Raw genomic sequence first — 22475 nt, 5'->3', positions numbered from 1 at the left:
TGGTATTGAAAAAACTTGTGATTTCTGACACAGTGCATAGCTATATAAAAGCTGTAGTATTACCACTAGATTGCTCCAAAATGGAAATATTTTTTCTTCTAAATATTCCTATCTGATGATCTACTTCATCTTGACAAGCAGTATCAATCTTCACGTACTTAACAAAATAAAAGTTTCTGAATACTTCTTTATTTCTCATATGCACATCTAATCCATGGCACATCTTGTTGACTCTGTCTCATCGTGTTGACATCATGTTTACTCTTTTTCTTTCTTGTTTTCTGCAAAGATTGCAGAGGATTGCAGTATAAGTCATCATCATCATCTTGCTCTTTGACTGTTATAGTAGATCTGTAAATAATGTTGGGCTTTTAATACTATGTCCCTCTAATCCATCCTTGGAAACCATAATGAGTTTTCTGAAATTCAAGAATGATAATTTTACTCCTTTGCTAAAAGCTCTTTGATGATTTCTTATTGTTTATGAAATAAAATCCAAAATCCTTAGTAGAACACTTAAGACACTCTGTGGTTTTACCTTTAATTATGGAATAGTTCATTCTTATTGTTTATGATCTACACTTGATCCTCCTTCCCACCCCATCCCAGTTTTCTAAATAACATACTCATAAATTCTTTGATGATTTCACTCACAAAATTTCCTCTCCTGGGAAGCTTATTTCCTCCATGGTATCCCTGGCAGAAAACCACCTTTAATGGCCAGTCTCAGCCTGACTAGGCAGTGGTACAGTAGATTGAACGTCGGCATGGGATCTGAGGACCCAAGTTCTAGACTCCAAGGTCCCCGCATTGAGCATGGATTCACCCACCTTGAGCTTGAGCCTGGGATTACCCCATGGTCGCTGGCTTGAGCCCAAAGGTCGCTGGCTTGAAGCCCAAGGTTGCTGGATTGAGCAGTGGGTCATGGCTCAGCTGGAGTCCTCTAGTCAAGGCACATATGAGAAAGCAATCAATGAATAACTAACGTGCCAGAATGAAGAATTGATGCTTCTCATCTCTCTCCTTTTCTGTCTGTATATCCCTCTTATTCACTCTTTTGCTCACTTTCTTGCTAAAAAAAAAAGAAATGAAAAATTAAAAAACATAAAAAAGGCCAATCTCAGTATTGTTACTTTTATGAGAATTTTCTTAATTCTGTGTGCAGGTTTAACACTCACTTCTTACTATTTTTGATTTCTCTTAATAGTCATTTACAATGAGGATGAATGCTGATCACATGCATGTCATGAAGGAAGAAGCGAGATTAAGATTGCACAGATATTTTATATTGTCTTTAGATTGACTTTTTTGCATTTTAAAAATAAATCTGTTAGCTTTATTTGACTAAAAGTCTTCAAGAAAGGATTCTGTCCCTCAGTCATATATACAAACTCAGACATTACAGTGGTTTCTGGAATGTAGTAGATATGCAATAAATGCTTCTTTAAAGATACAAGAATATACTCTTAAATACTAATGGTGGGAAAGTGAATTGGTACAACCAATGTGTAAAATAGTTTGGTAATGTTTATTACAGTAGAACGTAGTTGACTGTATGACCCAGTAATTTCATTTCCAATCATATTTCCTCTATAAATGCTTTAAAATGTATGCTAAGAGACACGAACAAAGATGTCCATAGCAACATTGTTTCTATAGCTGAAAAATGGGAATAAAGTCCAAATATCTATCAATATTATAATGGATAAAGATATTGTAGTGTATTTATACAACAGAATTTCATACAAAAAGGAAATGTATAAACTACAGATATGCAATAATTTGGATGACTTTCAAAAACAAACAATCCAGAAATTTAAAAAAGCCTATACTGTATGATCCTATCAGTATAAAAGTATAAAACAGTAGAAACCACACTGTTAGAATTAGGGTAATAGTTTCTTTGGAAGATAAAAGAGAGGGTATTGACTAAAAAGGAACATGAAGATATGATTCTGATTTACTGCAATGTTATATATTCTGATCAAGAAGTTGGTTGCCTGTTCACTTTGTGGTAATTCATTGAACTGTGTTTTATACTTCAGCAAAAATGCTGGAAAATGAATGATTGAACAACTGATATTCTAGAGTGAAAAACGATCCAGAATGGGTCAGATGTAATTTGTTACCATGGCTTTTTGAATGGGTGTGCTGGGAAGTCCCTCTGAGCTTCCCTTCTCTTGCAGAGGATAAAGAAGATTGATATGTGGTCCCCTGTTGTCATTCCAGCTCTGGCATTTTATACAGAAATTAGAAATGAAAGGCCTCTATTTTGTATCTTTTTTGAGACTGCTTCATGCATTATCTCAGGTCAAGTTAAAGGAAGAAAATTTCAACTATTTGCTATGTGTTCATGCTTTTTGCTGTGTTCAAGTAAGAGTTCTGAGACACTTTGATTATAGACAGCCTAAAAAAATAAATTCATTATTAAGTATTTATGTTCACTGCTGTTACTTAGATTATATTGCAGATCAAATAAACTTCCTATTTGGCATAGTGAAAGATGTGTATGTCCCTCATTGTAGCAGGTAGAACACGCATTATATAGATCTTTGTCACTCTTAATTTACAAATGATGGTGGGAAATTGTATTATATATTTAAAATCTATTATGTATAGGAATCTTAAACCTCAACAGCTTCATTCAGTACAACCAACATCTATGTACAAACTCTCCAAAATTCAAATGAAAGTGAAGTAATTGTCATGAGTCTGGATAATGGTGACAGTCAACATAGTAAATTATTTTCCAAGTACCATCTCATATTTTAAAATAAAATGCAAATTGAAATAATTTTACTAATTAAAAAAAATTCTCAGTGATAGGATACTTTAGAAAAGTCAACTTTTGAGGCCCTGGCTGGTTGGCTCAGTGGTAGAGCGTCGGCCTGGCGTGAAGGAGTCTCGGGTTCGATTCCCGGCCAGGGCACACAGGAGAAGCGCCCATTTGCTTCTCCACTCCTCCCCCCCCTTTCCTCTCTGTCTCTCTCTTCCCCTCCTGCAGCTAAGGCTCCATTGGAGCAAAGTTGGCCCGGGCACTGAGGCCTCTGCCTCAGGCACTAGAATGGCTCTGGTTGAGACAGAGCAACGCCCTAGACGAGCAGATCATCACCTCCTGGTGGGCATGCTGGGGACAGAGCAATGCCCCAGATGAGCAGAGCATCACCCCCTGGTGGGCATTCCGGGTGGATCCCAGTCGGGCACATGCGGGAGTCTGTCTGACTGCCTCCCCGTTTCCAACTTCAGAAAAATACAAAAAAAAAAAAAAAAAAAGAAAAGTTAGAAAAGTCAACTTTTGGCCAAAATTATTTATATAATTATTTTATTCATAACGTTTTAAGTGTAGATTTATCCAGAGTATATTTTGGTTTATATTATTCAGATTACATAATTATTTAATGTGCATTCTTCAATTTTGTCCTTAGTTCTCAAGGTAGAATGGGGGATAGAATGTGTACTAATTAATTTACAGTAACATGTGGAACAACCTGTAAGGATAGTAGTAATTCAGGAAGGAGGATGATTTCTGTGTACAGTTGCAATCTTAAGTGATTTCAAGAGGAAAACAAGCTTAAAAAGTAATTTTTCATTATACTGTATACTCAGTGATTAGACCTATCTCTGCTCCTGTAATCTAGATTATATCTTGAAGAAAAATATTCTTTAAATTCTTAAGAGTTAGTGAGGTGAAAAATGACTTTTAATTTTGACATCTGTAATTTAAATTCTGCAAACATTGCTTCTGTCATATCTTGTTTACTATAAGCCATGTATTTGATACATAATTTAGTATATTCAATGCCCTAGAGTAATTAAGGAGAGAATTTTTTTTTTCTTTGTGTTTGTAACACTTCCCATCCACCTTTAGTCAATTAGGAAATATTTATTGTAAGACTACTACTCTGCAGACACTTGGAAGGACACAGATTAAGAATAAGATAAGTCTCTCTGTATTTCTTAAGCTGTAGTCAAACATAGATAACACTAAAAACACACACACACACATACACACATGCAAGAGAACTTAGTAGAAGAGTGTACAGTAACACGTGGAACAACCTGTGAGGATAGTAGTAATTCAGGAAGGAGGATGATTTCTGTGTACAGTTGAAATCTTAGGTGATTTCAAGAGGAAAACAAGCTTTAAAAATAACTATGTCTGTTTTGTCTGAGAGAAGAGGTTCAGGTGTTCTAGGCAGTGTGAGTATAGGGTCAGTTAGAAGTCCTGCTGATCTTTTCTTTATAGAGGCTCTCACAGATGTTTATACCTCTTCTCTCATCAGGTGAGGCTACCTCTTAACTCACTGACACCATAAAAATTCTTTCTGACCTGAGTTCTCTCATATAATAACAGCTTAATATAGCAGCTTGTCATATACGTAGCTCAGTAGTTTCACATATTATTTTCTCTTTCCTGCTGATCTTTGAAGAAGAGGTGTTAATATTCTAATTCTTAGTCTTTAATGTCCATTGTAACACCATCCTTGAATTACCTTTACAGATTTTTCTAGTTCTCACTCTCCACTTACATATTTATTATATATGACATGTTGGGATTAAAAAATAATTTGGTTTATTTATTTCTTCATTTTATTATGAATTTTACTGGATTCTGCTTTCATATTTAGTTAACAATAGAATTGTAAATATATCCCCTCCTATAAGCTTTCTGAGGGCAGCCCACATAGTTTCATTCTTGTTTTCCCACATGGTACCTTGCTTATAGCAGATACGTATTGTTGGATAAATAAGAGACACATTTGTTCATGCTTAATCATATTTTTTATACCTTTTTTATATTCATCCATCTTACCCTTGATTATGAAAGAGCTGTAGGTGGTCTGTAAAAATAGGAGGGAGACATTAAGTTAATGATAAAAACATTACCATTAATACATATTTAATATAATTCTTCATTTACCTTGACAGTTTTTTTCACGTGATTCTAATAACCCTGCTCAACTCTCTTCTATTTAACTTTATTCTTACAAAACACATATTAAGAATGAGTAGTAAAGGGGAGGATCAATGATGATGGTGTAGGTAGATTCTGAACTCACTTTTGTCATGAACACAGTGAATATACATGGCATGTAGAACAACTCCTTAGTTGAAGAACAATGAAGAGATGTTTGAACATTTCTTGTATAATGATTGAGAGATGAATCACAAAGAGAAGGGTAGGAGATTTAGAAATGTAGCAACAGTGGGAACCCTGCAGTAGGTATGGATGTGATTGAGCCTCATAAAGTACACTTACTTGCTCTGGGGCACAGTGATAAAACACTATTTAAAAGACACCCTGGCCCTGGCCGGTTGGCTCAGTGGTAGAGCGTCGGCCTGGTTTGCAGGACTCCCAGGTTCAATTCCTGGCCAGGGCACACAGGAGAAGTGCCCACCTGCTTCTCCACCTGTCCCCCTCTCCTTCCTTTCTGTCTCTCTCTTCCCCTGCTGCAGCCAAGGCTCCATTGGAGCAAATTGGCCCGGGCGCTGAGGATGGCTCCATGGCCTCTGCTCAGGCGCTAGAATGGCTCTGGTTGCAACAGAGCTACGCCCCAGATGGGCAGAGCATTGCTCCCTGGTGGGCATGCTGGGTGGATCCTGGTTGGGAGCATGCGGGAGTCTGTCTGACTGCCTCCCTGTTCCAGCTTCAGAAAAATACAAAAACAAACAAGCAAACAAAAAAAACCCTAATAAAATGGAAATAAGGAATTTGCCTGATAATGAATTCAAAGTAAGGGTAGTGAGTGTGATCCACAAATTTGGAAGAAGAGAGGAACTCAGTGATAATGTCACAACAGAGATTTAGAAAATGTAGTAACAAATCAATCAGAGCTGTAGAATATGTGAGGTGCTGGTGGTATAGTGGTAAGCATAGCTGCCTTCCAGAGCTGAAGAATACAATAACTACAGTGAAAAAAATACACTAGAGGGTATCAATAATAGATTAAATAGTACAGAAGAAATGATTAGTGACCTGGGAGACAGAATAGTGGATATTACCCAAACAGAACATCAAGAGGAACAAGAGAATTAAAAGAAAATCAAGTGTAGTTTAAGAGAACTTGAGGACAACAAAAAACCCACAAACATTTGCATTTTAGGGACCTCAAAGAGAGTAGAAGGAGAAAAAGGAGGAGAAAAAAATTTATTGAAGAAATAATAGATAAAAACTTATTTTGTCTAGGTAAAGTACAGATATCCATTTCCAGGAAGCGCAGAGAGTTCAAAACAAAATGAACCCAAAGAGACCCTAACCAAGACATATTGTAAATACAATGGCAAAACTTAAAGATAAAGAGAGAATCTTGAAGGTAAGATGCGGAAAACAACTACTCATGTAGATGGGAAACCTTGTAAGGCTATCAGTTGATTTCTCAGCAGAAACTTTCTAGGGCAGAAGGAAGTGGTACTATATATTTAAAATACTGAAAGAAAGGAATACACAGCTAGAAGAACCTGCCTGGCAAGGTCATCATTCAGAGTTGAAGCAGAGATAAAGGCTTTCCAAGACAAGCAAAAACTAAAAGTGTTCATCACCACTAATGTGGCTTTACAAGAAAATTTAAAGGGTCTTCTTCAAGTGGAAAAGAATAAAAAGGCCATAAACAGAAATAAAATAATATATGAAGAAAAAAGTATCATGATTAAAGTCAATTACATAGTAAAAGAAGCAGAGCAGCCACTTAAAAATCTAGTTAAAAGACAAATATAGCAAAACCAACATTTTACATCAGTAACAAAATGTGGAGGAGAGAGTAAAAATATAGGGTTAAAGAAAAATTTATCGAGAAAATCAAAATATATATTGCGGTAATAAAAATGAAAACACTTTATCCAAAGTCTATGGATACAACAAAAACAGTTCTAAGAGAGAAATTTGTAGCTAGTCAGACCTTCCTGAAGAAACAAGAAAAATCCCAAATTATCACTGTAACCTGACACGTAAAGGAACTAGGGAAGTAAGAACTAAAAACCCAAAGTTAATAGAAGGAAAGAAATAATGAAGATCAAAGTAGAAGTAAAAATAGAAACTTTAAAAAAGCAATAGAGAAGATCAGTTCTTTGGAAAGGTATAACTGATAAACCTTTAGCCAGACTCATTAAGAACAAAAGAGAAAGGGCCCAAATAAAGAAAATCAGAAATGAAATAAGTTGTAAGCAACCAACACCATAAATATAGAAAAGATTATAAAGGAACTCTAAGAACAATTATATGTGAGTAAATTGGACAGCCTAGAAGAAATGGATATATTTCTGGAGACTTAAAATCTTCCAAGATTGAACCCTGAAAAAAGGGAAAATCTGAACAGACTGAATTTTAGTAACAAAATGGAATCAGTAATAAAAAAAACCCTCCCAATTAACAAAAGTCCAGGACCAGATGTCTTCACAGGTGAATTCTGCCAAATATTTAAAGAAGATTTGATGCCTATCCCTCTCAAACTATTCTGAAATATTCAAGAAAAAGGAATGGTTCCTAAGTCATTCTATGAAGTCAGCATTACCCTTATACAAAAGCCAAAGACAGTACAAAAACAAAAAATAGGAAGAAATTACAGGTCAATATCCCAAATAAACATAAATACAAAAATTCTCAACAAAATATTAGCAAACTGAATTCAACAATGCATTAAAAGAGTCAAAAATCACAAGCAAAAGGGATTTATATTCCAGAGATGCAAGAATGACTCAACATCCAAAAATTAATTAACATGATACATCACATTAACAAAGATAAGGATTAAAATCATATGATCATCTCAATAGATATAGAAAAACATCTGACAAAATTCAACATCTGTTTTTGATGAAAACTCAAAGTAAAAAAATAAGTCTTGATGAAAATGCAGAGAAATGGAAACTGTCAAGCACTGTTGGTGGTATTGTGAATTCATGTAGTCACTATGGTAAACAGAATGTAAGTTTCTATAAAATTATAATTTCTCTATATGGCATCTAATGAATAAAATGAATCAACAAGCAAAATAGAAACAGACTCATAGATAGAGAGCAGGCTGGTAGTTGTCAGTGGAGGACTTGGGGAGTGTGAGGGATTGAGCAAAAACAGATGAAATCTCATGAACATGGACAACAGTGGGATGATTGCTGGGGTGGGGATTTGAGAGGAAGAGTAAGCTGGTAGGGGCATAAATGGTGATGGATGGAGGCTTGACTTGGGGCAGTGAACACACAATACATGTATAGATGATGTTTTGTAGAATTGTGCAGCTGAAACCTATATAATTTTGTTCAACAATCACTGCAATAAATTCAATAAAAAGGAAAAAAAAGAACTACCATATAACATAATTATTCCATTTCTGGGCATTTATCCAAAGAAAACAAAAACACTAATGCAAAATATATATGCTCCCATATATTTATTCATTTAAAATAGCCAAGATATGGGGTTGGGGTGAGGAAAGGGAGGGGATTGGGGGAGAGGAGGGGCACAAAGAAAACCAGTTAGAAGGTGATGGAAGACAATTGGACTTTGGGAGATGGGAATGCAGCATAATCAAATGTCAAAACAACCTAGAGATGTTTTCTCTGAACATATGTACCCTAACTTATCAATGTCACCCCATTAAAATTAATTTAAAATAAATAAATAAATAAAAGAAAAACAACAAATATTTAAATGGATAGGAAAAAAAAACAGCCAAGATAGGGAAGCAACCAAGGTGTTCATTGCTAAAGGAAGGATGAAGAAGATGCATTATATGTAGACAACAAAATATTATTTAGCAATGGAAAAGAATGAAGTCTTGCCATTTGTGAAAACATGGCTGGAGCTATTATGCTAAGTGAACTGAATTAAGTCAGACAAAGACAAATACTATATTTGTGAAATCTAAAAAAACAAACAACCAAGTGAACCAACAAAACATAAATAGACTTATAAATACAGAGAATAAACTGATGATTGCCAGAATGAAGGTGGAGTGTGTGATGGGGGAAAATGGTCAAGGGGAATAAGAGGTTCAAACTTTGAGTTATAAAATAAATAAGGTATGGGGATATAATGTACAATAAGGGATATAGTCAATAATAATGTAATAATTCTGTATAGTAACAGATGGTTACTAGACTTACCATGGTGAACACATCCTAAGATATATAAATGTAGAACAAGTATGGTGTACACCTTTACTGATATAATATTATCGAGTATACTTTAATACATTCTTTTTTAAATTGAGCAGTGCAACTGCAACCTGAATTTTATCACCGCCCACTCAATCTTTAAACTATCTAATCTGACAGTTTTTGAAAAGCTACTCTCTTGAAAGCGCTTCCTCCAAGGCCAGTAATGAATATGTACTTATAAATTCAAAACACTTTTATCATATCTCACTCTCTTTGCTCTATGACATACAACACTGTTCTACTCTTTTCTTCTTAAATACATCATCTTCTAGAGTGGTTTTCCTGAGAGTTGCTCTCTTAGCAATCCTGACACCTTTGGCTGTTCTATTTGTGTCTCAAGTACATGTTGCTCTTTTCCTCTTACTTCCTAAGCATTGGTATCATGTAAGACTTTGGCATTTGTGGCTTCCCTTTTCCATCTACAATCTTTCTTTAATGGTTTTATGTAATTCCATAGAGAACCTTTCTGTTCATCACAGTAGTTCATCATTTCCCTTTAGTTCAAGTGCAATATCCAACAGGGCATTGGACAATTACTTTCCAATGCCTCTCTTCCATTTAAAAGTACATATAAAGTGGAGACTTTTGATTCTTTATTTCTTTTGATAACACTGCTGTTAACCAGTCACCAAGGTAACACCATTTCAAGATAATTATTTATTTCTCCCTTTCCTTTTCCTGCCATTTAGAGTCACTAGTGCTTTATTTAGATTCCGCTTTCCTTTAATTACTTTTTTCATTTCTCTTTCCTTTGCACTTACTTTAGTATATAGGTCTTTATTCCTCACTATTTTGCTATAAGTATCTCAGGTGGATTTACTTGCATTTCTCTCATTTCAATCCAGACTCGACAGATTAAACCTCATGAAATATGTACCTTCTTCTTCAAAACTCTTTACTCTCTCTCTATTGCTTACACCAGCAGCCTTGATCATACTATTATTTGTACAGGTCCAATTTAATTAGTTGAAGGACCTAGTGTAAAATGAAAATGTGGAGCCCCTTGTTCAAAAAAAATTTTTAAGTGCCATTAAGGAAAATAAACTATAAATTTTGTATTCTTCCAAGGTGTCTCAACTTGCTATATCTTTTTAAATTTATATTTAAGGTTGTGCTTAATAAAGAAAAATTGAGAATTTAAATTATTAGTGTAGGTTTTACTGTTCATTATTGTACAGTGACTTATTTATTTATTTACTTATCTTTTTTTCCAAGTGAGAGGAATGGAGATAGAGAGTCAGACTTCTGCATATGCCCTACTGGGATTCACTTGGCAACCACCATCTGGGGCTGATACTATGCCCATCTGGAGCCATGCTCAGGACTGAGCTATTTTTAGCACCTGAAGCAGAGGCTCCACAGTGCTATCCTCAGAGCCCGGGGCTGATGTGCTGGGATCAATGGAGCCATGGCTGTGGAAGAGGAAGACAGAGAAACAGAGAGAGATAAGGGAGAGGGGTGAAGAAGCACATGGTTGCTTCTCCTGTGTGCCTGTGCCCTGACTGGGAATCAAATCTGGGACATCTGCATGCCAGACCAACACTTTACCAGTGAGCCAACCGGCCAGGGTAACAGTGACATTTTAAATGTATTTTTAAATACAAATATAATTTCATTTATGTGCAGAAACAGTGATGTTACACAGTTTGTATTTTGTAGTTGACCATGCATATTTATGTATTTCTTTCTTACCAGAACCATGGAAATGTACAAAACCAACAGAAATGCTTTATTTAACTTTTTGATACATACATATGTTAGTTATACTGTCTTTCGGCTTACAAATGAAGAAGAGAGAACTGAAAGTAAAAGAAACGACAATGGCCCATTTTTTTCTTTCCTTCTATGTCATCATTAAGAATGCAAATGGTTGGTTAATATAGAGAAGCAGTGTGAGAAAGAAAGGATATAACAGGGTACCTTGCCTTGATCACTTCTGTTGCTTAAAATGTGATTGCTTTCTTTCTGCCTTCAGTGCAAATTTGGTTTGAGGAGAAAGCATGACCTCTTTGGGGCTGTCAGCACTCCCACTTACTCAGAATAGATATAGTAAGCTTACCTTGTGTTCACGTTGAGTCTTACTGAATTCCCCCCCTACATGTGCATGTGCGCGTGTGCGCACACACACACACACACACACACACACACACACACACACACATTTTGGGTCTACTGTTATTCTGTGTTAATGGGCCATTGTGAATACTATATATAAGGTCTACTGGAAAGTTCTGTCCGTTTTTGGAATAAAACAAAATACAAATTTTTCTTACCGTCAATAAACTTTATTAAATAATATATTTCTACACCACTCCTATCTTCTGAATATGGTCCGAAATGGTTTGCTGAGCTGAGTTAAGCCTTTCTGTGATCTCCGATGTTGTCAGAAAAGGGTCTTGCTCCAACATGGTCTTAACAACATCGTCATCAATCAAAGATGGTTGCCCAGAACGTGGCTTATCAGAAAGGTCAAAATCACCTGTTTTGAATTTTTCGAACCATCTTCTGCATGTCCTATCAGAAACTGTACCTTCACCAAACACTTTCAATAAATTTCTACATGCTTCTGTAGCATTTCTTCCTTGTTGAAATTCGTATACAATACAGTGGTGTAAATGAACTTTATCAGAAGCCATGGGTACACTATCACTTCACACATAAGACTAACGTGAATCAACTTTGTTTTAGTTAAGTTGCTACATCAGTATGTATACATTAAGTGATAAATATAGAGAGACACACATGTGCAAATAAACATGTGCTTACGTGTCGAAACTAGTTGTGATAGAAACGGACAGAACTTTCCGGTAGACCTTATATAAATGGAGTGACAAAGACTGATGGGTGACAAAACATTAATAATAAAATTATTAAGAATTTTATGATGGCTGTAGCAGAATATTCAACTAAGTTTGTGGCCCTTATTACCGTAGGGCCTCATGAGACTGATGGTGGTTGCCAAGTGAATCCCAGTAGGGGCATATGCAGAAGTCTGACTCTCTATCTCCATTCCTCTCACTTGGAAAAGAAGATAAGTAAATAAATAAATAAATAAATAAATAAATAAGTCACTGTACAATAATGACCAGTAAAACCTATGCTAATCGTCACAAATCCCAACATCTGTGAATCAGCATCTCTAGAGTGGTTCCTAGACATGTGTATTTGAAACTAGCAGTTACCACAATGACAAAAACAGCAACTCCATTAGTGATTTTGTGAGTTTCTGTAACAGTACATATTTCCTTAGGCTAGCATTGGAAAATCTTTATAATCAATTTGTTAATGACTTGCTAATTTTATAACACTGTTCCTTACTTTGAGTTTTTGTGTGTGACCCAGTATGACTATTTGATGTTTTTGGTTATATTTCCTGTTTTGTTTTCCCTGTACAGTTCACATCATTATCTCTAATTCCAGTACTCATTCTGCTCTTGGGAATTCTGTCATCCTTTTTCTCAAACTCAGATCAAGTCTAACTTCTCTTTAAACTTTTTCTACTACTCCAGCCCATGGTGAACCCTCCTTTATCTCAGTTTTTATAGACCGTACTTTCTATGCTATTTATTTAATTTGCAATATTCTACAGCATGTTATTACCCTTTTATGTTCATGTTCTTATTTCATCATGAGATTCAGTGTGTCCTGAAACCTGGTCTTCCACTGAGTTTTAAAGTAGCCAGGATAAGGTCTAAGAATTAAGATTGTCTCTAGAATAAGTAACTCTAATATATTCTAATATATAAGTTGGTTTCTATTTCTAAATTTGATTGGACCATCATACTTTTTAGAAATGAATTTCTACTTTTTTCATTTCTTCTTTGACTCAGTCATTTTTTAGAAGTATGTTGTTTAAATTCTACATTTTGTGGGTTTCTTTACTTCCTTTTTACAGTTGAATTCTAATTTCAAAGCCTTATGGTCAGAAAATATGCTTAGTATAATTTCAGTCTTTCTGAATTTGTTGATGTTAGTTTTGTTGTTCAACATATGGTCTATCCTTGAGAATGCACACTAGAGAAGAAGGTATAATCTGACGTTTGGGATGAAATGTCCTATACATGTCTATTATGTCAGTTTGGTCCAGAGTGTCGTTTAAGGCTGATAATTCTTTATTGAGGTTCTGTTTGAACGATCTATCTAAAGCCATCAATAGTATGTTGAAATCTCCAAATATGATTGTGTTTTTGTCTGCTTCTATTTTTAGATCAGTTAATAGATGTCTTATATGTTTTGGTGCTCTCTGGTTCAGTGCACATATATTAAGAAGTCAAAAGATATGTATAGACAAATGAAATTTACAACACGACATAACAAAATTTTTGGGATGCAGCGAAAGCCATAATAAGAGGGAAGTTTATATCATTACAAGCTTATATCAAGAAACAAGAGAGCCTGACCTGTGGTGGCGCAGTGGATAAAGCCTCGCTTGACCTGGAAATGTTGAGGTTGCCAGTTCAAAGCCCTGGGCTTACCCGGTCGGGGCACATGTGGGAGTTGAAGCTTCCTGCTCCTCCCCCTTCTCTCCCTCTCTCTCTCTCTCTCTCTCTCCTCTAAAATGAATAAATAAATTAAAATAATTAAAAAAAAATCTTTAAAAAAAAAAAAAGAAACAAGAGAAATCCCAAGTAAACAACCTAATATCATACTTTAAGGAACTAGAATAACAACCTAAAGTCATCAGAAGAAAGGAAAGAATAAAAATTAGAGCAAAACTAAATGAAATAGAGAACAAAAAAACAACAGAAAAAATTAAAACAACAAAGAGCTTGGTCTTTGAAAATATCAGTAAAGTTGACAAACCACTGGCTAGACCAGGGTTAGTCAACCTTTTTATACCTACCACCCACTTTTGTATCTCTGTTAGAAGTAAAATTTTCTAATCGCCCACTGGTTCCACAGTAATGGTAATTTATAAAGTAGGGAAGTGACTTTACTTTATAAAATTTATAAAGCAGAGGTACAGCAAGTTAAAGCATATAATAATAATTACTTACCAAGTATTTTATGTCAGATTTTCGCTAAGTTTGGCAGAATAAATCTTTATAAAACCACTTACTATAGTTAAATCTATCTTTTTATTTATACTTTGGTTGCTCCGCTACCACCCACCATGAAAGCTGGTACACCCACTAGTGGGCAGTAGGGACCAGGTTGACTACCATTGGGTTAGACTAAGGAAAAAAGAGGAAGGACTCATATAAACAAAATCCAAAATGGAAGAGGAGAAATGACCACAGACATTATAGATATACAAAGAATCATAGTAGAATATTATTAAATATTTTATTCCACCAAATTCAACAATCTAGAGGAAATGGATAAATTTATAGAATTATACAATCTTCCTAGTCTGAGCCACAAAGAAGTGGAAAACTTAAATAGATCCATATCAGGGAGGAAATAGAAACAACTACCAAAAACCTCCCCAATAACCAAACTCCTGGACCAGATGGCTACACTAGTGAATTCTTCCAAACACTAAAAGAAGATCTGGTACCCATCCTTCTCAAAGTCTTCCAAAAAATAGAAGAAGAAGCAATACTCTCTAATATATTTTATGAGGCCAACATAACCCTCATACCAAAAGCTGTGAAGAACAACACAAAAAGAGAAAACTATAGACCAATATATTTAGTGAATACAGATGCAAAAATCATAAACAAAATACCAGCAAATACAACAACACATTAAAATAATAAGACATCACAGTCAAGTGGGATTCATTCCTAGAGCACAAAGAAGTTTCAGCATATGGGAATCAATCAGTGTAATACACCACATCAACAAAACGAATAACAAAAATTATATGACCCTATCAGTAGATGCAGAAATGGCATTTAATAAGATACAACATCCCTTTATGTTAAAAACACTCAATAAAATTGGAATAGAAGGAAAGTACCTCAACATGATAAAGGCCATATATGACACACCATCAGCTAATATCATATTAAATGGTGAAAAAATGAGGGCTTTTCCTCTAAATCAGGAACAAGAGAAGGTTGCCCACTTTCTCCACTCTTATTCAACACAGTGCTGGAAGTTTTAGCCAGAGAAATCAGGCAAGAGAAAGAAATAAAAGGCATTCATATAAGGAAAGAAGAAGTAAAGTTATTACTTCGCAGATGACATGAACCTGTATATGGAAAACCCCAAAGACTCCACCAAAAGACTATTAGAAAAAAATAAACCAATAAAGTAAAGTTGTAGGATACATACTGTATTTCCCCATGTATAAGACGCTCCCATGTATAAGATGCACCTTAATTTTGGGGCCTGAAATTTGAAAAAAAATGTATTACATAAAGTTATTGAATTTAAGTTTTATTCATCATAAAAATTTTACAACTCCTTATCTTTACAAGAAGAGCAGAAATTGAAAGTAAAAAACCTCTATAACCACTGTATAAGATGCGCCCAGTTTTTAGACCCCAAAATTTTCCCAAAAAGGGGCATCTTACACATAGGGAAATATGGTAATCAATATACTAGAAAAGTCTACTGCTTTCCTATACACCAATGATAAAATATTGGAAAATGAACTTAAAAATAAGTTTTTTTTTTTACAATTGCAACAAACAATAAATTACCTAGGAATAATATTAACAAAGTATATGAAGGACTTATATACTGAAAACTACAGAACATTATTGAAAGAAATTGAAAAAGACACAATGAAATAAAAAAATAGTCCATGTTCATGAATTGAAAGAATCAACATAGCTAAATGGCCATATTGCCTGACCACGTGTTGGCACAGTGGATAGAGCATCGGACTGGGACACAGAGGACCCAGGTTCGAAACCCCAAATTTGCTGGCTTGAGCACAGGCTCATCTGGCTTGAACACGGGCTCACCAGAATGAGCGAGGAGTCACTGGCTTAAGTGTTGGATCATAGATATGACCCCATGGTCACTGGCTTGAGGCCAAAGGTCACTGACTTGAAGCCCAAGGTCACTAGCTTGAGCCCAAGGTCACTGGCCTGAGCAGGGGGTCACTCGCTCTACTGTAGTTTCCTGGTCAAAGCACATATGAAAAAGCAATCATTGAACAACTAATGAGCTTCAATGAAGAATTGATGCTTCTCATCTCTCTCCCTTCCTGTCTGTCTGTCCCTATCTGCCCTTCTCCCTTTCTCTCTATGTAAAAATAAATAAATAAATAAATAAATAAATAAATAAATAAATAAAAGGCCATATTACCCAAAGCAATATACAAATTTAATGCAATCCCCATCAAAATCCCAATGTCATTTTTAATGAAATAGAACAAAAAATTACCAGGTTTGTATGGAACCATAAAAATCTCTGAATGGCCAAAGCAATGTAAGGAAAAAGAATGAAGCTGGAGGTATCATATACCTGACTTCAATTTATACTATAGAGCATGTATTCAAAACAGCATGATATTGGCTGAAAAACAGACATACAGACCAATGGAACAGACTTAAGAATCCAGAAATAAAGCCACATATATATGGACAAATCATCATCAACAAAGGAGCCAAAAACACACAATGGAGAAAAGAAAGCCTCTTCAATAGATAGTGCTGGGAAAATTGGAAAGCCACATGCAAAAGAATGAAACTTGACTACAGTTTGTCCCCCTGCCCAAAAATTAATTATAAATGGATCAAAGACCTAAATATAATATCTGAAACAATAAATTACATAGAAGAAAATATAGGTACTAAGTCCATGGACCTTAGCCATACAGAACAATTTATGATTTTGACCCAAAAGGAAAAGGAAGTAAAGGCAAAAATAAATGAATGGACTATATCAAACTTAAAAGCTTCTGCACAGCTGAAGAAACTGACAATAAAACAAATAGTCAACTAAATGGGAGATGATATTTCCAAACAATAGCTCTGATAATAGGTTAATATCCAAATTATATAAAGAACTTAGAAAGCTCAGCAGCAAACAAGCAAGCAATCCAATTAAAAAATGGGGAGAGGATCAGAACAGACACTTCTCCCAAGAGGACGTACAAATGGCCAACAGATAGATGAAAAGATGCTCATCTTCACTAGCTATTCAAGAAATACAAATCAAAACTATAATGAGATGCTACCTCACACCTGTTAGATTGGCTATTATCAAAAAGACAGATAATAACAAGTTGGAGAGGCTGTGGAGAAAAAGGAACCCTCATTCACTGTTGGTGGGAATGCAAATTAGTACAACCATTATTGAAGAAAGTATGGTGGTTCCTCAAAAAATTAAGAATAGAATTTCCATATGACCCAGCAATCCCTGTACAGTGTATCTACCCTCAAAACTGGAAAATATTGAAACATAAAAGACACATGCCATCCCATGTTCATCTCAGCATTATTCACAGTGGTCAAGACATGGAACAACCAGTGTCCCTTGATAGATGATTGGATGAAGATGTGGTACATATATACAATGGAATACTACAAAGCTGTAAGAAATGATGACATAGTGACATTTACAACAACATGGATGGATCTTGAGCATGTTATACTGAGTAAAATAAATAATCAGAAAAAGCTAGGAACTGTCTGATTTCACACATAGGTAGTATATAAATTGAGACTCATGGACAGAGATAAAGGTAAAGTGGTTACCAGGAGGAAGGGGATGTGGGGGAGGGTGATGGGTGAGGGGTCGGGGGGAAGAGTATAAAGAGGGACAAATGTAAGGTGATGCAAAATGATTTGACTTTGGGGATGGGTATATGAAATAATATTCAGTTCAAAGACTAGAATTTTTTACCTGAAACCTATATGCTCTTATTGACCAATGTCACCATGTTAAAGTTAGTTTTCTAAATAAAGCTTAAAAATTAAAAAAAAGAAATTTCTATTTGAATTTGTCAGTCTCCATGATAGCACTGTTAAATTAATTATTTTCTGTAATTCAAGTCAAAATCATTGAAACTCATTTGAAATGTGATGCCTTAGCTCTTCTGTCACAGTCTTTATAAGAGTTATTCAATCAATTTTTCTCTTTCCAAATGACACATGAGTAGTTTCCTAAAAGAATTTTCAAACAAAATTAAAAAGCTGTTTTCAATTAATTTAAAAGGTAACTTTATCAGGCTTGTTTCTTTTTTCAGCCAGAAAAAGAGAGATATAATTGCAATAGTTTTTTCTTATCTTGGTTTCTTTTTTTGTTTTTTTCTAATTTCTGAAAATAATTGACACTACTGAGAAATCTTATACAGTGATGTCTTCTCTGAGGAAGAAGTGTGAATTAATGAAGCTGTGTACAATTGGTTGTCTTACAATTTCTGTGATTATTGTCAAACCTATTATTTTATAAATTGAATTTGAATAGCAAAGTATGTTCCTACCAATTAAACACATACAGGCGTGCCTGTGAAGTTCTTATGATAAATTACTTGAAATTATCACATTTTTTATAAACTATGCCTATCTAGGTAATTTCTAGATATTTTACAATTTGATGATTTTGTAGGTATATTTTGTGTGTGTTTTTTTGCAGCTTAGTGCTAATGAAATCTTACTATGTGTCATTAGAAAAAGGTTTTTTTTGTTTTGTTTTGTTTTTGTTTTTTTTTTTTGTGACAGAGAAAGAGACAGAGAGAGAGACAGATAGGGACAGACAGATGGGGGGGGGGGAGGGAGAAACATGAGAAGCACCAAGTCTTATTGCGGCACCTTAGTTCATTTATTACTTTCTCATATGTACCTCAACTGGGGACTCGGCAGAGTGAGTGAACCCTTGCTCAAACCAGTGACCTTGAGCTCAAGCCAGAGACCTTGAGCTCCAAGCCAATGACCTTTGGGCTCAAGCCAGTGACCATGGTGTCATGTCTGTGATCCCACGCTCAAGCTAGCAATCCTGAGCTCAAGCCGGTTAGCCCGCACTCAAGCTGAATGAGCCCATGCTCAAGCTGGAAACCTCTGGGTTTCGTACTTGGGTCCTCCGCCTCCCAGTCTGATGCTCTATTCCAGGGGTCCCCAAACTACGGCCCGCGGGCCACATGCGGCCCCCTGAGGCCATTTATCTGGCCCCCACCGCACTTCCGGAAGGGGCACCTCTTTCATTGGTGGTCAGTGAGAGGAGCATAGTTCCCATTGAAATACTGGTCAGTTTGTTGATTTAAATTTACTTGTTCTTTATTTTAAATGTAATATTTGTTCCCGTTTTGTTTTTTTACTTTAAAATAAGATATGTGCAGTGTGCATAGGGATTTGTTCATAGTTTTTTTTATAGTCCGGCCCTCCAATGGTCTGAGGGACAGTGAACTGGCCCCCTGTGTAAAAAGTTTGGGGACCCCTGCTCTATTCACTGTGCTACTGCCTGGTCAGGCAGAAGAAAGGTATTTTTAATGATAAATATATTCTGATACTATATTGAATTAGAAAAAATAAGATATATTTACATGTCTGTTATCTCTTGTCATTTAATCATAAATAAAATATCTTTGAGTTATAGCAGTTAAATACAGAATTATTTTCTAATTCAAACATTAAACTTCATTTTCTACCTGTGTAAGTTGTGCTACATTTATAATCATCAAAGCATCCTGGAAATTCTTTTGTGTTACTTTCTTAGGCCATTTAGGGAGACTAGTGGATAGCCATCCTTTCCATGGCTCTGTTTTTGTCTGTCCTTTCTTTAGGGCAGGAAATAGACCAAAAAGAAAAAAAAAGAAAATAGAAAGAAAGAAAAAGAATAAAAAGAAATCCATCTTTGCCTTGGCATTTCATGACATTTCTGCATTTGAACATCTGGAAAGCCTAGAGTGAGAGTGACAACCAGATTGACAAAGCTGCTGACTACATCCACTGTCGCACACAAAGAAATATGTAGGCACTAAAAGCACCACTTTAGTTCCGAAAGCTCAATACAGTGTCTTCCCATTTTGGCCTTGAAGACAGAAAGAGAAGCCACATTTATTTTGAAGATGCATTCTGAGTATTGTACATCACGCGCATTGGAAAACAACAGTTCCAAAGAAAGGAACGTGCATTACAGAAGAGAAGAGAGCAGCTGCAGAACTGCCTCTAATTGCAGATCCTGGATGGATTTGATAATCAAATGACTACTCTGCATAAACTCAGAGTGCAACAGCAAAACATTGAATACTCCTATTATTGCTTTTAGATATTGAGGTGGGGGAAAAAATAATGGCATAACACATTTTACAACATAGACATCTAAAGGAAAATAAAATTTCCATGTCGAAATATCTGCAATGGTGATGAAAAATGTGATGGGAAGAAATGAGTCCTAAAATAAAACACTGACGGAAATGAAATAAAAGTTATATATCTACAAAATACTGTCACTTAGAGAAGTTGCAAAATGAGGAGCGATAATAAGATAAAAATATATTAAATGATTAAAAGAGGATAACATCTTAGTCTGTTCAGACTGCTATAAAAAAATAACAAAAGCTAGGTAGTTTATAAATAACAGAAATTTATTTCTCCCAGTTCTAGAAGCTGGGAAGTCCAAGAATAGAGTCCCAGTGTGATCACAACAGTCTTCCTGATTCATAGCAGGTATCTTTGTCCTCACATGGTTTTAGGGACTAAGGAGGTCTGTAGGATATCGTTTATAAGAGCACTAATCCCAAACACGAGTTTTCTACCATTAAAGCTGACAAACACCACAAACAGCCTTACTTTCTAACACCAAATCTCGCATTAACATTCCAATTTTGATGTTGGGGGTAGGCAGGAGCATTCCAACCATAACACAGTGAAATGATTTAGTTAATAGGCAGGAATTAAGCAAGACTTCTGTGGTGTTAGGACTAACTAATTATGCTGAAGTAATATTATTTGTATGTCTATAAATGTTATGTTTTACCTCAATAAACTGTACCTGAAATTTAAGGATCTCTGATTCAGTAAGCAATGAATTAATGAATACAAAATGAATTGATATTATAGGACATGGTCTTTAATATTATTATTGTAGAGGAAATAATTCCTTGGCCCACCAATTTTTCTGAAATTAAAATCTCTTTATGCCCTGGTCAGTTGGCTCAGTGGTAGAGTGTCAGCCTGGTGTGTGGATGTCCTGGGTTCGATTCCTGGTTAGGGCACAGAGGAGAAGTGCCCATCTCCTCTTCCTCTTGCTTCTCTCTCTCTCTCTCTCTATTTCTATCTCTCTTTCTCTTTCTTTTCCTCTCCTCCTATAGCCATGGCTCCATTGGAGCGAGTTGGCCCTGGGTGCTGAGGATGTCTCCATGGTCTCTGCCTCAGGCGCTAAAAAATGGCTCAGGTTGCAACAGAGCAAGGGCACCAGATGGGCAGAGCATCAGTCCCTAGTGGACTTGCTGGGTGGATCCTGTTTGGGAATCATGCTGGAGTTTGTCTGTGCCTCCCTTTCTCTCACTAAATTAAAAAAAAAAAACCTTCGTGACAATTGGTCATTCTTCTATTGTAACTAGAACCTGTAGATGTGTTTCCAGGTAAGTTCTAGAGAAATTGCAACTAGCTTAGGTACCACTATACACTATTATTGCTCCTATAAGAAGCCATTCATATGTCAAGGAGCAATAAACCACCTCCACTATCTCTACCATCACCACCTAGTGCTATTCTGACACAAGGTTCCTGGAGATATCATATGTTGTATTTTCATTAAAGATCTTTTAATGTAATGGCTATAGGGAAACCACAAGACTAGTCCTTGCTCTGTACTTTAGGTATCACCTCTTAAAGAATGACTTCAAGTTTTAGAACAATTTGAGCTATATCCTATATCAAATTTATCATTAAATCTAACTTAGTTCTCATCGGAACTGTTTTGATTTTATAAAAGATTTTGAATTCCAGAAAAGGTTATGATTTATTCAGGATTTATATGTTGATAAGAGACACAATTTGACCTTCAATTTAGGTATTCCAGTGGGTGGGATCTTATAGTTCACATTATAAAAACTCAGCTATTCATGAAAATAGAAAATATCTGCATTCTTTGACCCATTGACTTTGTAGCTGGAGATAGCATGAGGTGATAAACTCTATTAATTGCTAACTTGATACTTATTTCCACTGTCATCATTCTTAATAGAACCCAATTTGTTTCAGATAGTAATAGCACAAGCATTGGCTTGTTATCTGTTTCAGTTAACCCTAACAATTCTTTTCTTGATTTGTATAGTCTTATTTGCAGCTGCAGGTGCCCATGTGACCAAGTCTGGTTGCTTAGTGCTTTCTCAAGAACTGCTTGTTTTCTAGATTAAAGGGTTCCAATGTGGCTGGCAGTGTCCTTTCTGCTCTCCCGTCTTGTGCCTTGAGCACTGGGTCTGATGCCTGAAGTTTCATAAGGAAACAAGCACTGGGAAAGACCAAGAGAATCCC

General features: G+C 35.6%; 1 protein-coding gene across 2 annotated transcripts in view; it reads left to right on the top strand.

Moving 5' to 3' along the window:
- NKAIN2 (sodium/potassium transporting ATPase interacting 2) overlaps positions 1 to 22475 on the top strand; it is a 1047208-nt gene that overhangs the window by 140521 nt on the left and 884212 nt on the right. The window lies entirely within an intron of this gene.

Source organism: Saccopteryx leptura, chromosome 3, assembly GCF_036850995.1.
Source record: "Saccopteryx leptura isolate mSacLep1 chromosome 3, mSacLep1_pri_phased_curated, whole genome shotgun sequence".
Classification (NCBI taxonomy): domain Eukaryota; kingdom Metazoa; phylum Chordata; class Mammalia; order Chiroptera; family Emballonuridae; genus Saccopteryx; species Saccopteryx leptura.
The sequence above is the reverse complement of the archived record's forward strand: the minus strand, read 5'-3'. Positions and strand labels throughout refer to the sequence as shown.